Source organism: Schistocerca piceifrons, chromosome X (genome assembly GCF_021461385.2).
Source record: "Schistocerca piceifrons isolate TAMUIC-IGC-003096 chromosome X, iqSchPice1.1, whole genome shotgun sequence".
Classification (NCBI taxonomy): domain Eukaryota; kingdom Metazoa; phylum Arthropoda; class Insecta; order Orthoptera; family Acrididae; genus Schistocerca; species Schistocerca piceifrons.
The window spans coordinates 589,555,773-589,573,070 of record NC_060149.1 but is presented as its reverse complement, the minus strand read 5'-3'; positions in this window follow the sequence as shown (position 1 = coordinate 589,573,070).

The window sequence follows — 17,298 nt, the reverse complement described above, 5'->3', positions numbered from 1 at the left end:
GAGTGTGACTTCGGCCCACTGAGGGCGCTCTGGTCACGTGTTGGGAGTGCATGGCCGCCAACCTCGCAGGGAAATATCTGGTGCCGCAAGTATATCTACAGTGCAGTCTGTCTTCATGGTATATGTACAAATGATGTAAAAGGGGCGATTTTTGTATGGCATAGGATACGAATTGTATGTTTACTACATCGACAGGGTACGTGGTGATATATTGCTGGGTTGAGATTGGTTTCACACTCTAATATTCAAGCTCCTGTCCTCAGTGGGTGAGCATGTAATTGAGCAAGCGTTTTTCAGTATCTGACGATATGTAGGGGCACTTTTCAAGGTTTAATTGTTGGTGCAATATGGCGATCTGTGTAAAATAGCTTTTTTTTTTTGCTGCTGAAAGCCTCGTCTACAGAAAGGAAAAAAAAGGTGGACAGTGCTTCCACACTGGTGGCATCAGTACTTCGGCGGGTAAATTCGAAAAGAGCCAGTCATAATGCTCAATTCATTCAGAAGACATCCTTTCTGCTGGGGTATATTAATGTTTACATAACGGTGAGAACGTTTGCGTATATTGAAAGCAGGAAGGGTAACACGTGATGGACGGGCTGCCACGTTAGGGGAACCATGAGGAGGAATGCATTTGATGTTATTCTACGCAATTTTCGTAAACTGGTTCTGTTAGGGCAAGGATTTCCGTACATACCAGTTGAGACATTAGGAAAACTCCTACAAAAGCGCACGTTAAGTATTTCTGGGACACAATGCAATTTCCGAGAGTTCGCTATAGATACTGAGATTCGTTCCAGAACCATATCTGTCAAGAAGACACATTACCTGCACATCGATTGGTGTCAGACTGTAGCAGCAATCGTAATATTTAATTGTAGTTACACTGGTAAATATGTTCCTGGCTTCCAATATTCTTGTGAGTCTTGTATGTATTTGATGATCTGCAGACAACTTTTGCAGAGTTTAACTATCGGTGCAATGTAGCGATCTGTGCAAAATAATTTTGCCGATGAAAGTCTAGTCTGCAGAAAACAATGTCGAATGGTGCTCCCACACCAGCAGCATCAGCAGTTTGAGGGGTAATTTCAGTGATGGATGGGTTGTCCAATTAGGAATGCACCCTGTGCCATTCTGGGAAACATTGCAACATCTCTCTTGGCGCTGGACCCAGATTGCAACTATGCGTCATCGCACCAGCAATGGTGCATAGGTGAACACGTATTTCGACAGGAATTTCTCAGGTGTCAAGTATGAAAGGAATGTCGCCACCTCATCCTTGCGAGATCCGAACGGTCGTGTCGTAGCTTCGCGGGGAGCGCCGGTGCACCCCGAGTCAAGCGTTGGCGTCGGGCGTCGAGTAGCGGGATGTGTTTTTTATTAGCGATCTTTTGATTAAACTATATTCCATCTACATCTACATATATACTCCGATAGCCACCAAGCGGTGTGTGGTGGAGGGCACAATTCGCACCAAAGTAATTTTCCCCCCTTCTGTTCCACTTGCACATCGTGTGAGGGGAAAATGACTGTCTGAATGCCTCAGTATGAGCTCTAATTTCCCTTATCTTTGAATGGTGATCATTGCGCGATATGAAAGTTGGTGGTAATAATATATACTCTACATCCTCAGCGAAGATAGTATTTTGGAATATAGTGAGCAGTCCCTTCCGTTTAGCGTGTCGTCTATCTGCAAGAATGTCCCACTTCAAACTTTCAATGAGATTTGTAATGCTCTCATGTTGGCTAAATGTACCAGTCATGAACCTTGTCATTCTTCTTTGAACCTCCTCAGTCTCTTGAATCAGACCCTACTGGTAAGGTTTCCATACAGACTAACAATACTCTAAGACAAATAGGATTCCACAAAGTAAAAAAGCTACCCCATACACGTGAAGAATATCTAATTAACTAATTTGCATAAATTTTTTATATCAACTTGGCGTTAGTGGTACAATAGTTAAGGGGAGGGTGTGTGTGAGTGGGTGACATAGAGCAGAACAGCGGGTTAAGCGCAGAACACTAAGTTAATTTCAATAATTTATATGTAAAACGCAGTACAATAGTTTAAGGGGGTGGGTGACAGCGAAGGATGCACCAGAAATGGCATCAAAAGTATGTGAAATCGAAAAGTGTACCAGAAAATGGTGGGAGGGCATAAACGATTATTTAATTTGGCATCAAAGGCGGTACAGTAGTTTAAGAAAATGGGGGTGACATGGAAAACCACTTAACAGAACTGTAGGTTAAGTGCCAAGAATGGCCCAAGCATTAGGTTAAGACACCCAGAGTACTGTGCCGAACTTTAGGTTGTGCAGCATGTTTGCCCCATGTAAATGCTTCTTGCAATATCTAGATGTTATCAAACAACATTTATAAATAAACAATATACCCTTTCCATATATTCCATACACTGCCTTGAATCCTCTAAACTGTTGAAATAAAGAATATTCCATGCACAGCAATCGATTTCCCTCCAAACGACAGATCAACTGAGTCTTTTTTCGCGCCATTTTCTGGGAGGGAGGGAGGATGGGTTGGAGGGGGTCGGTTGCCAGAGGGGGAGAGGTTAATTAAGTACTCTGTCAAATTGATACTAGTGACAGGGTCTATTCCAGTAACACAGACCTGAAAGTGTACCTCTAGCAGCAAGGGGGAGGTTTCCTAAGAGGAGAGGGGAGTGGGAGGTGGTGGGGGAACAATAGGTTAAGTGCAGTGACATGGAAAACCACTTAACAGAATAATAGGTTAAGTAAGACTTATGTCTGTCCTATCCAGCACAGTCTGAGTCCTTTTCCAGCCAGTCCCTAGGAAGAGGTGGTGGCCGGATGACTTAGGTTAGTGGAGGTAGCCCAAATGCCCTTTTTCCCGCCATTTTCTTAGGTTAGTGGAGGTAGCTGTGGTATGTTGCATTGTCCTGAAGGAACTTGAACTTCCCGCCATTTTCTTTGCGAAGGGAGGGGGGGGTAGGGAATTTACTAGTGGTTGAGTGGTTAATTAATTGATAAATTTAATTAATTAGTTAATAAAATTGATAAGAGTGAGGTTGGGGCCTATTTCAATAACTCAGACCTGAAAGTGTGCCTGTGATCCAGCCCCTTGCGGTCTATGTGACAGTCGCGTGCAACGTCGTTTAACCGATCACGTACTCAGTTACGCCAGTGAGACGGGGCACCATCTTGCTGCCAAATAAAGTTCAGTGGTTTAGCTTCTTCCGCTGTAGGATAGAGCCGTAGTACTTGCGCATCAAGATAAGAAACACCAGTTACAGTCGCTGCACCGAGAAAGAAGTAGTAAGCGCCTCCTTAAAAGTCTCCACACAGACGTTGCTGGGACTGTTATTTCTTGACTAGCCTTCGAAACTGATTTCTTCGGGCTACTGCTGAAAGACTCTGACTTGTTCATAACGTTCGTCAGTCCCTCTTTGTTATTCCATACACTCTTCCCTTTGTTCACAGATACACAAACAAGGCTGTTTGAACTGCTTTTTCATTTGATGTACTGTAAACTGAATGTACCTTAATAAAATCTACAAACCCTTAAAACCGGTATATTGATTTTGAAACCCCCCTAATATTTATATGCCATATACCTTTTTAAAAAAGTAGCATATATTTGTCTGTAGATTTATTAGAGTCTCGTGTAAACATTTGAAGTAATTTCGTCAAGAACTTTTCTAGATTTTGTTAAGAACCTTTCCCATTTACGTAGTTTGTAAATACTTACATACCATATATATTTAAATAACGTGTAGCCTATGGCCGTCAGAACGTTTGTTAGAGTATCGTGTAAAAATTTGAAGTAAATCGGAAACGAACGTTTAGAGATTTTTGGTAACAACATTACCGTACGACTTACATTCATATACAGGTATAGATTTTATATATGTGTTTATATACCTCGACCTTCCCCTCTTTCGACTGCTTTCGTCACCAATCGCAAGGCACCCGAAGCTAAGAGTCACCGAAATCTCTCAATACAACGGCTTACTGAGGACGGAAGATTTTGTTTACACACAATCAGCCTATGGAACTGACGTCAAAATGATGTAGCCGAACGTTCGTGTCAATCGTTCGGAATTTGTTCCCCTCTATTGCTTTGAAGAAATTAGGCTAACCATATTTTATTTCGTATTTGTACGTTTCCATATAAAACTTGTGCGTTATGAAAGTATGCCATTTCGAAACACCAGCGCATGGAAGATTTATCAAAAACACGTCTCTCTTACTACGATTTATTTTAATGAAATGTCAGTTAATAACGTATCGGCGGTTGAAGTCCTCAGGAAACCCTAACATGAAAGACAAGGACGTATATTGTACAAATTCGCTGTAGCGTAGTGGGTGAGTGACAGGAGTTATGGGTGCAAAGCCGGAAGAGGCGCTTTGCTGCCAGCTAATGTTAAATATATTTTTATTCACCCTCGAGTTTCTAAAAGTTCCTGGGACTTATTAATTTAATAGAAGTATGTTCTGTTAACAAATGATAACAGTATTGGAAAGGCTATAAGGGAAAGAATACAAGCAGGAAACAGAGCTTACTTTGCAAATATGCAGCTTTTCAAAAATATCCTTGTTACAAGAAAAACTAAACTGCTAATATATAATTCCCTAGTCCGCCCAGTTATCACATACGGCTCAGAGGTATGGACGTTGACAGAACACGATAAAAATGCTCTAAGAGGCATTGAGCGGAAAATACTACGCAAAATCTATGGGCCAATAAGGGAGGAAGAAGGCTGGAGAATACGCTACAATGCCGAATTACAAGAGTTAATACAAGGCAGGGACATAGTAAAATTTGTGAAATCACATCGAATACGATGGCTAGGACACTTGGAGAGAATGGCAGAGGATAGAATTCCAAAGAAAATGATGAAAGGTATGATCCATTCAGTTAGGCGAAAAGGGAGACCTAGAAGAAGATGGATCGATGAGGTAATAATGGATATCAGCAATATGGGAGTCCGGGGGTGGAAAAGAGCAGCAAATAACCGAGAAGTGTGGAGGAAGATTGTTGAAGAAGCCAAGGCTCACCAAGGGCTGTAGAGCTACTGAAGAAGAAGAAGAAGAAGAAGATGTTCTGTTACATACATGTAAGAGTGCTGTGTGTCAAAAGTGAGTCTGTTCGATTTTGTGAACATGCCGCGGAATATAGACCAACGAATTGCAAGAATGGTCTTCTGGACGACATCCACATAAACTGCGGAGATAACGTGATAATAAGGCTATAAATGACGTGCTGATATAAGTAGTTATATATATTCACTAGCAAATATAGATAAGTACTAGAGTTGTGTGACGACTTGCGTTCCTCAATCAGGCTGAAGTGTATACATTGTAACAAATTGCCTTGTTTCTTTTTTTGTTAAAGCAGCGAACACGTTTCTGGGCTCTACATGCACTGTTGCTGGGGTACATCTACCAATGCTGCGTTTCATTGTCCAGGCACGGAGAGCCCGCAACATTTTGTAAACGTAACTGCACCCCACATGGATCAACAGACCCATATAATTAATTCGATAATTACAACAGAAGACTTTATGATTCATCCACGAGTTAACTACATGGCTATATTGGATGGTCAACAGTAGCCCTTCTATGCCGAGAGAGACTGTTAGTACGGCCGAACCACATTCATGTCAGCTGGACTTGTACTCACCGATCGACATACACTGAAGCTCCAAAGAAACTGGTATAGGCATGCATATTCGAATATAAAGATCTGTAAAGAGGCAGAATACGGCACTGAGGTCGGCTACGCCTACAAAGGCAACAAGTGTCTGGCGCAGTTGTTAGATCGGTTACTGCTGCTACAATGGCAGGTTATCAAGATTTAAATGAGTTTGGACATGGTGTTATAGTCGGTGCACGAGCGATGGGACACAGCATTTCCGAGGTAGCGATGAAATGGGGCTTTCCCCAGACGACCATTTCGCGAGTGTGTCGCGAATATAAGGAGTCCGGTGAAACATCAAATGTCTGACATCGCTGCGGCCGGGAAAAGATCCTGCAAGAACGGGACCAACGACGACTGAAGAGAATTGTTCAGCGTGACAGAAGTGCAACCCTTCCCCAAATTTCTGCAGATGTCAATACTGGCCATCAGCAAGTGTCAGCGTGCGAACCATGCAACGAAATGTCATTGACATGGGCTTTCGGAGCCGAAGGTGCACTCGTGTACTATTGATGACTGCAGGACATAAAGCTTTATGCTTCTTCTGGGCCCGTCAACACCGACAGTGAACTGTTGATGACTGGAAACATGTTGCCTGATCGAACGAGTCTTTTTTCAAATTATATCGAGTGGATGGACGTGTACGCGTATGGAGACAACCTCATGAATCCATGGACCCTGCATGTTAGCAGGGGACTGTTCAAGCTGGTGGGGGCTCTGTAATAGTGTGGGGCGTGCGCAGTTGGAGTGATATGGGACCTCTGATACGGCTAGTTACGACTATGACAGTTGACACGTACCTAAGCATCTTGCCTGATCACCTTCATTCATTCATGTCCATTGTGTATTCCAACGGACTTGGGCAATTACAGCAGGACAATGCGACACCTCTAATGTCCAGAATTACTGCAGAGTGGCTCCAGGAACACTCTTGTGAGTCTAAACATTTCCGCTGGCCACCAAACTCCCCAGACATGAACATTATTGAGCATATCTGGGATGCCTTGCAACGTGCTGTTCAGAAGAGATTTCCACCCCCTCGTACTCTTGCGGTTTTATGGACAGCTCTGCAGGATTCAGTGCGTCAATTCCCTCCAGCACTACTTCAGACATTAGTCGGGTCCATGACACGTCGTGTTGAGGCAGTTCTGCGTGCTCGTGGGGCCGTACACGATATTAGGTAGGTGTACCAGTTTCTTTGGCTCTTCAGTGTACATCGTGAACGTTTGGGTATGTCATTTTGACGCCACTTCCTTAAGGGGCCCTCACACGCTCAATATGTATTGCGCAATAATACTGCGTCAATACATTGCGCAGAAGTGCTATACCAAGAATGACGCAGTATTATTGCACAATATTAATGCCTGAGTTGCATCAGTTAGAACTCTGGCTTCATAGCTACCATGTCGCCGTCCGATGATGTAGAACTCACATGTATTGCGATTGCAGTCGCTAGTGCCGCAAAAAGGAAAGCAAGAGGAAGTGTCAATGAGAGAAAAAGTGGTTTGGAAGGTGTTGTACACACTGTCATGCTAACATGCTAAGACAACTTTCAGCAACTGTTGGAACTTTTTAAAGATGAACGAGGAATCTTTCAACGAATTGGTGAACTTCGTTACACCTTATGCACACAGAAAAGATGCTGCTCATACACTCGTCGAATTTACTTTCCACAGCGCTGGAAGCGATCTGTAAACTTGAAAATAGTAAGGTGCATTACTGTAGAGGATTGATAGGTAGTGGTGTTATGTATTTCTGCAATAAATAATTCAAACTTTTGAAACGGACACATAAGCAGTTGCAATGTTATTTCCCTGCACTTAAACACTTATCTGGAATGTTTCCACAGCTGATTACTGAATGAACTTAAATGTGTAACCACACTATCCCCCTGAATGCACGCCAACAGATGGTTCCTAATATCTGTCGTTCCTTGTGTATTCATTTTCATATGGCGCCGCTGTATCAGGTATTTGCATGTCCGTGCTGTGAAATTTGAGAATAAATTCAGCATGGTAATGTGGAAGAGAGTGCATCCAAAAGAAATAATAAAAATTGTAAAAGGCTACAAATCTTCAGGGAGCCCTGTTATTCATGGCGTGTCCTGTATTATGTTAAAAACTATAATCAGCGAAATTGCACAGCCATTAACAGTAGTAATAAATAAAAGCCTCCGTGCAGGGGAATTTCCAGACTTCCTGAAAGTAGCACGCACAGTGCCTGTTTACAAAAAAGGCGGTCCACAGGAAGTGTCAAGCTACAGACCCATATCTTTAATACCAGTACTAGCGAAGGTGATGGAGTCGATAATGAAATAACAACTACTAAGTTACTTTGAAAGAAATAGTCTCTTTTATGATGCGCAACATAGCTTTCGGAAGGGCCGGCCAACAACAACAGCTGTACTTGACTTAGTTACAAACATAAGTCAGGGTTTTGAAAACAAAGAGCCTATAGCACTACTACCCTGAGAACTTAGTAAGGCATTTGACTGCATCCCACATAAGGCTCTGCTCAGAAAGTTAAAAAACTTATGGTATAGGGGGATCTGTCCTGCAAACTCTTGAATCCTACCTGAGAAACAGACGACAGATTGTTTCTGTGCAAGGAGCTGATTTGGGTGAGAAGAAGCTACAGCATGGTGTGCCACATGGATTGGTAATAGGGCCCTGCTGTTCCTTATCTTCGTAAATGACATAGGCTGCAATGGGCACACCTTGTAGTTTGTGAATGATACAACCTTGTTCTCAAAAGGAGAGAATGTTGTACAAGCAGTCCAACAAGCAGAAATCTTGTTCGATGAAGCTAAGGCCTGGTTTATCATGAACAAAATGAAAATTAATGAAGAAAAAACTCAGAAGATGAAATGCAGCCTCAGCAATACTGCAGCACTGGGTAATGCAGCAGATGTTAAAACTTCTGGGCTTTCTCATTGACACCAAATTAATCTGGCAACAGCACACCAAACATGTATGTTCCACACTTTCACGGGTCCTGTACTTCTTCAGGAAACTGAAAAGTATAGTACCAGAACACTATCTGCTAACTGTGTACTATACAATGTTCCACAGCCACATCAGTTACAGGCTGTTATTTTGGGGCCATTATGCACGGTGCAAGAATGTGCTTTTACTGCAAAAGAAAGCAATGAAGATCATTACTGCAAGCAAAGAAACAGACCACTGTAAACCAGTTTTCACCAGGTTACGAGTTCTGACTGTTTACAGCCAGTATATATTGAACTGCCTCTTCCACATAAAGAGAAACCATGATATCTACAAAAAGAGAAATGAAGTTCACAAATACAGCACTCGCAACAAAGACAGTGTCGACATGCCAAGGCGTCGATTAGCAAAGACACAAGACTGCTTCCCAATGGTGGCCCTAAAATTGTTTAATGCTCTACCTGATGACATTCAGTCTTTACCATGGGAGCAGTTTAAAACTACTATTTTGTGTAAGCTAAAAGAGCAACCCTTCTACAATATTCAAGAATTCTTCTCTAGTAATAGCATAGTGTTTACTTGAGCTGTAGCTCAGTTCCATGACTCCACCAGCAACCGTTATATTTAATTTCATCATACACTTGTATATATTTTATTGTTGTGATATTATTGTAATCTAATTTATAACTTAAATATATTTTGCGGTATTAAATTATTTTCTTAGTAGAGTTGTATTCCTGTATTTTGATAATGTTGTATCTTGACGCTGTCTGTCCAGCTGTGGCTGGTGAATGACATAGAACTGGTAATAAAGTACTAATAATAAAGTAAAAGTCGGGGCCGGAAATGTCGTGTATTGCACAATATCACCCTTACACGGTACAACATACTGCACAATATATTGAGCGAGCGTCAATATCTTTGAAGCTTTGCATTCTCCTTCAATGAATTGCACAAACCGTCAATACTGATCTCAGATGGTCAATATTATTGCAAAATACCGAGTATTGCGCAATAAATACTGAGTATATGAGGGCCGCTTTGGGCTGTTCAGGTGCAAACAAGCTTCCCTTACTGAGGACTGGCTGGCGCAGTGTTTTACGGTGGAAGTGGCAACACAGGGGGTGCAGAAGATGCCAGACTGCCATTGGTGTGTTGGTTAGAAGTAGTCCAGCCCGCTATCTGTCAAGTGACAACTAGTTTAAATCAGAAAACAGAGTTCGTATTGCGGTTTACCAACATTATTGTGATGCACCATTCGTGAATGGAACAGGAAAGGCGGAAATGATTGTGATATCAGGAATACCCTCCGCTACACACTGTAAGGCAGCTTGCACAGTGCAGTTGTAGACCTTCTGCCAGTGTGACCGTCAGTGTTACATGGTCCTAATTCATGTCAGTTGACTCCCAGACTACAAACGAGCTTTGGGCATGAGAAAGAACACACTTGACGCTAGTTTCGATAGGCGTGACGTCAAATGAAGCCCATCTCAAATACTGTCAGAAAACAGCCTCAGTTTGATAGCCTCCGGTAGTAAGTGGTACTGTCCTACCACTTCTTTCATTCGAATGAAAAATGGTGTTGCACGATTCTATTACATTTTTTCTCCTATTTTCTCTGATAATGTTGAAGTCGTATATGAACGCAATTTTCGTTGGATGCACACGTAAATTGTTAAAGTGGTCAGCTTATTCCTGTTTTGTTGAGGAAGGATGCACATACCACGATACATTGCATCTCTCGACCGTTCTCAAGCAGGTGTATATTTGAGCCGCGCCGGCGCGGATGACGTGGCGACAGTGGCGCTGCGTGGCGGCGGGCAGCTCGAGGCACTGCGGCAGCGCGTGGTGGGGGAAGGTTCCGCGCACTCAGCAACTCTCCGTCAAGAAGCACTCGACGGCCGGTTAACGCTTGCTAGCTCAGCACACCACCCTAACAAGCAACCGCGAGCGACAGCGATTGTGTAAGAGCACTGCTACCCGCTCGCCCGAAAATACCTTGCCAGCCTCCACTTCCTATTAAATTAAATACATATATTCTTCTATCCTGGCCACAGTCGATTCTTGTAGTGGCACAGACGACAACCGTCATTTGTAATGAGAGTCACGATCGTGGGATAGGAAAGTGCTGATCCAATTTTCGTCGAGCGCCAGTAGCAAATGTGAGACTGAAGCTGAATCAAGCTACACGTGTGCGATATGTGTACATGGAAAGATGCTTTCAATCACGTACGCCATGCTGAACGAAGTATAGAACTGCAGAAAACATCAGTGCGAGTGACTTCTCAATTAAATTCCTGCGTGGTATCACAATACGCAGGAAACTTGATTTAGAGCAACACTGGCGTTATGAATGTAAGTGTAATTTGTGATTCTAATTTTTAAACATAGCTCAGGTTTCACATAACATTTCTGTGTTTGACTAGTGACGTAATGATTTTCTGACAGGAGGCCTCGTACGGCCGGTTGGTCAACTCATACAAGACCATGGCTGTAACACTTTGTACGAATATGAAAAGGAACGATTATATGGTCTCTGTCGTAAGTAAAGCAGGTGGCAGAATGCGATTTATTGGTAGAATGCTAGGGAAATGCAATCAGTTTACAAAGGGCTACTTAGAAAGTACATAGAACCAACTTTAAGTGATGAATTTAGGAATGTATTATAAATCCCCTACGTATCGTTCCTATGGTGGATGAATACTGAGCATTTTGATAGTTACTTTGGGAAAAAAAGAAGTTCTGTGAGTTTGTCTCCACATCTGACACACAGGTGTATCTAAGATACAGAAAGGTCGTGATGTCAGTTTCTGATGGAAACCTAATACTTATAGATTCTTTGAGAGTAAATGAATGTCCATATTACTGTAGGCTTCGATAAGGTCAAAGAAACAGCTCCTATGTACTGTCATTTGATGATGGCACGGTCAGTTCCTTGTTTCGGTGGAGTTATATGAACTGAAGTGCTCTTTCCTCTCCTAAACCCGCCCTGTGATTTTGGTGAGTCGGTGAGTTATTATTACATTCGAACGTCCATTCCATCCTGCTTTTCACCATGCTTTCCAAGATTCTGCCTGCGCAGGAAGACAAACAGCGAGTTTCTATGTAAATTGAACTATGGGTTCTATACTGACTTTAGAACAGGAATTACGACTTGAGTCGTCCAGTATGGAAGTAAAGCTTGTCCCATCCAAATAACTTTATAAATTTACAGCTACAAGTTTTAAATTAGATCAGAGAGATTGTGGAGCATACGGTAATGCGTATAATCTATTTCTGGAGGTGTCTAGGAAGTTTTCTTTGAGGCGTTTATTAGTTCTTCTATTGTAAATGGCGACCAGAGTAAGTGATTTGAAATTTCACCCGAATAATCAAGGTTGAGAGGAATAACTGTTGGCGAGACTATTTTGAAGATGAAATCTCACATTCAGGTAAGCTCAGTGGAACTGGAAGTTTGATGGTAATTCCTGTGTCGTATTTTCTGAATTCCTTACCACTCACTGTCATACTTGTTTCCTTTCTGAAGCTGTTGCAAAATTAGTCGTAATTGTCGTTTTCTTCTTTTTAAGAAGTCACTTATTCTTCACATCTGTTCTTTTACACTCTAAATAAGTGATTTTTGATTGAAATTTACGGTAATTTGTCAAAGATTTCCTTCTAATGGCGGTAGCATGGGATGGATTTCTGCCACCCTGCACCCGGTGAGAGCCCTAAATTTGCCGACCGCACTTTTTTTCACGATTAAACAAAAAATAATTGAGACCTTTGACAATGCGTAGCAATATTTGGGTAAAACATGTGAGGTGCCGGGGCTAGCAGTGTATTTAACACTAAATTCTTCTAGAATATACATATGTAAATGATGCTCTAAGCCCCCCCTATTCTAACTCCGACTTTTGCTGTTGCACAAGGATTAAAAAAAAAATACGCGAACTGACTCTAATCAACCCTGCCAGTGGAGTAGAAGAGAGTTTGGCACCTGCAATAATTTAATTTGATAAATAAGTTAAATAAACGAAGGTTCCATTAACATAGTGAGGAATGATAGGGTTGCTCTACCGATTAACAGAATGAAAGTTCTGTCCAAAATAACAATATGATTTATTAAGACTAAACACAAAATAATAAACAACATGAAACATTTACAATACATCAAATTGGCTCAAATTGGATACTCAAACAAACGCTGTGAATGTGAAGTTGTCCCTAAACTAGATTGTGAGGATTATGACGAAGTGGTATGTGGAGCCAATTCCTTGCGACTCAAATCTTAAGAGAAAACACATAGCCAACCCAACATTAATTGCTGCTACCCAAGACAGAACAAAGTTAGAAAAAGACGAACAGGTGCGCTCTGCTGAGCTCTGATTATCACCTAGGAAAATCCCTGTCTGCCGGTGCTGCGGACATACATTACCAATCTGTCTTCTTAACTGCAAGAACACGATTTGGCGTGCCGGAGGCGATGGCTGGTTGCTTCGACGTCCTCAACCGAAAGGCGAGAGCTGACTACCTAGAGCACCCGTACAGGCCGAACACACAACATTCCCACCCCCACGACAGTGGCCGTGGTTAAAAGTTCCAATCAGCAACTCGAAAACCGGCGGAAAATTCCACTCTATTGCCGGAGCACTACCATTCCACCAATGGAGATTCTTGACGCCAATTTCTGCGCTGATTTTGCTACGTCATGGAGCTATGCCCTGAGCAAGCCAATCACAGTTACTATTTTGCAGAAAGCGCGGGAATTTTCCTGCCACAACTGCCTGGGTACACATGTCATTCCCACGCCTCGCTGGTAGTCCTCCAGAAAGTGTTTTCGCTAAGTTTCTGCGAAGTAATGGAACCTCTAGCCCAGCCGCTACTTCAGAACCCTCCGGGCGTGTCTTTTGACAATGTTGGCGTCTGCAAAGCATTCACTTGACTTCCTCACACCCGTCGGCTTAACCCTTTCCATATCAGCAGAGCCCGCCTGTCACCGGACCACCCGGGTGACGAGAGACGCTGCGTGGGAAGTCCGCGTGTGAAGGAATAGCGACTTTTCACTGCATGCAATTAGAGAGGAAAATCGTAAGATAGAAATATGAGAGGGGGCTCATAAAACCTCTCACACAATCAGAAGATAGGGAATGGAACTTCGTCGCAGTAAATTATGACGTTATAATTTAAGTTTGGGGACTACATTTTCGTATGTTAAGTCTATAACAATTCCTTATCAACAGGACTTTAGTAGGGATTTTCACAGCCCATTACGGGGTGCATTCAGTCTGCGTATGGATAAGCACCCTCCATTTCTTCGGCTGACCACTAGCTGACGCGATGAATTCAGTTAAACCAGGCTTTATTGGCGTTGCCTGGTGAAACGTTGTTGTGATGCCTCGTGTAAGGAGGAGAAATAAGTACCATCACGTTTCCGATTTTGATAAAGGTCGGATGGTAGCCTATCGCGATTGCGATTTATCGTATCGCGACATTACTGCTCGCGTTGGTCGAAATCCAATGTCTGTTAGCAGAATATGGAACCGGTGGGTTCAGGAGGGTAATACGGAACGCCGTGCGGGATCCCAATGGCCTCGTATCACTAGCAGTCGAGATGACAGGTATCTTATCCGCATGGCTGTAACGGATCGTGCAGCCACGTCTCGATCCCTGAGTCGACAGATGGCGACGTTTGCAAGACAACAACCATCTGCACGAACAGTTCGACGACGTTGCAGCAGCATGGACTATCAGATCGGAGACCATGGCTGCGGTTACCCTTGACGCTGCATCACAGACAGGAGCACCTGTGATGGTGTACTCAACGACGAACCGGGGTGCATGAGTGGCAAAACGTCATTTTTTCGGATGAATCCAGGTTCTGTTTACAGCAACATGATGGTCGCATCCATGTTTGGCGACATTGCGATGATCGCACATTGGAAGCGTGTATTCGTCATCGCCATAGTGGCGTATCACCCGGCGTGATGGTACGGGGTGCCATTGGTTACACGTCTCGTTCACCTCTTGTTCGCATTGACGGCACTTTGAACAGTGGACGTTACATTTCAGACGTGTTACGACCCATGGCTCCACCCTTCATTCGATCCCTGCGAAACCCTACATTTCAGCAGGATAATGCACGACCGCATGTTGCAGGTCCTGTACGGGCCTTTCTGGATACAGAAAATGTTCGACTGCTGCCCTGGCCAGCACATTCTCCAGATCTCTCACCAATTGAAAACGTCTGGTCAATGGTGGCCGAGCAACTGGCTCGTCACAATGCGCCAGTCACTACTCTTGATGAACTGTGGTATCGTGTTGAAGCTGCATGGGCAGCTGTACCTGTACACGCCAACCAAGCTCTGTTTGACTCATTGCCCAGGCGTATCAAGGCCGCTATTACGGCCAGAGGTGGTTGTTCTGGGTACTGATATCTCAGGATCTATGCACCCAAATTGCGTGAAAATGTAATCACATGTCAGTTCTAATATAATATATTTGTCCAATGAATACCCGTTTATCATCTGCATTTCTTCTTGGTGTAGCCATTTTAATGGCCAGTAGTGTATATCTAGGGGTAACATCAGTGGCATAGTAATAGTGACGAAATATCCTTGTCCAAATATTTAAATATTTTTAGAACCGTCGATGAAAATGTAATTAACGTTTGTTTTAGGGACTGTGATGTAGTTAAGATCATTTTGCATTAGTCTCACGTCAACTGGAGCACAGGGGCGAAGGTAGCGGTGGTTCTCACGGACGTCGCGGAAACAGCAAAAGGAACGTTGTAATTTCGCTGCGTTCTGGATTTGTTGGCCTCCTGTGTCCCAGATATCTTGCCCAACAGAGAACAATGAAATAAAATAAAGTTGTATTATTGACTTCTAAATCATGAGCAATGTATTGCATAAGTACATAATGCCGTTGTTTTATTATTTGTAACGTACTTCTGCTTTGCAGACCAGGCACTCACTCTAGCGATATTTCCTGTAATCGGTCGCTTTCCTCGACTCTATAACACACGAGCTGTTTAATACGCAATTGCAACCATTATTTCTAACGTCACTGTGTCTTTAAGTACCGTCGTGGAAAATTAACTGCTGTGTTCAGAAGCAGTGGCATTGATCTCCGTATCTAGCAAACAATAATATTAAACGGGATGAAATTTATTAAACTTATTTTGGAACGCTTTTACAGAGAACTGTAGACTATCTTACGAAGTATATTAGATTTTTCATTAGTGCCAAGTGCGCTGTGTACATTTTTCCGGTCTGTATTTCGCAAATATATTTTAACGTTTGAAAGCCTCCTACTCCCTTTAGAACAAAACGGAGTTCATAACTGATAAGACTTCAGTCAAAATGCCCTGAAAAAATGTGTCCCTTTTTATACCAAATTATTACCCAAGAATGAATATTAAGCGATTTGACTTCGATATGTCTGATATCTCCAGAAGTACTAAGTGGTTTCATCCATCAACGAAAATATAAGGGGAGCTTTAACAAAAAGAATGGTTCAAATGGCTCTGAGCACTATGGGACCTAACATCTGAGGTCATCAGTCCCCTAGAACTTAGAACTACTTAAACCTAACTAACCTAGGGACATCACACACATCCATGTCCGAGGCAGGATTCGAACCTGCGACCGTAGCAGTCACGCGGTTCCAGACTGAAGCGCCTAGAACCGCACGGCCACACCGGCCGGCAAGCTTTAACATATATGTAACAGAATAGAACACTGTAATCACATCTTTTAATTTCCTGGCAAATCTATAAATGTCTTTGTGTTCTCCCTTATCGAAAGGACACGTTACACGAGGATATAAGACGTCATTTTGTAAACCCTAGAACGTATTCAAAAAATGAATCTGAAATTCAGTAGTCATTCCAAACATATTCATTATCAGCAAAAGTCTTGCAGCTCACGGAAGCACTAACTTACTGATTGTAAAATGCATTCGAAGAATTAGAAATAAAAAAATCTGTGATTCTCTGTCACTATTTTAAATGGGCTCCAAATAAAACGTCTTTCTTAAATTAAAATTTTATTCTACGCGTCTTTTGGAACGCAAACTCTCTAATACATTCGTCGGTGTCAATTTGTACCTCTTGTTCGATTACCAAAATAGCTAGATTTGTTAATCTCAATGTGGACATGGCAGATCTTAAATAATTTTTAACAGTTTCAAATCAGAGAAGTTTCTCACGCAACTAGCATTACTTACGGCAGATGTGAGGAATATTCTCAGCATTATAATTATATTACGTAAGCCTTCTTCAAATTTGGTTTCAAAATAAACTTTAATAAGCCCAATGGACTGGACCCAATAAGTTCTTTCTTACAGTCTGCTGTAGCTATGAGAGCTCGTAGACACACACACTCAAGCTTAAACTCTTCTCCGTCAATATCTTGAGAGGACTGGTGGAGGCTGCATTCCTCGACATTACTATCCGTAATTATTGAAGGACATAAGGAACGAATATTTTCGGCCAAGTTCTGGAGCTGCCGGAAACTTTCTCGAATTGCAGCAGTTTCTTTAGAAACATTTTTCGTTCTAAATCGTCTTCACGCAAAATGCCAGCATCTTTACTTCCGTTGTCAGAAATGTGCCCCTCCTAATTCATTTTGGAGGTTCAATAGAAATGTCAAGTTTTTCACACAAACTCTTAGCATAAATTACAGCCTTTATGCAGCAC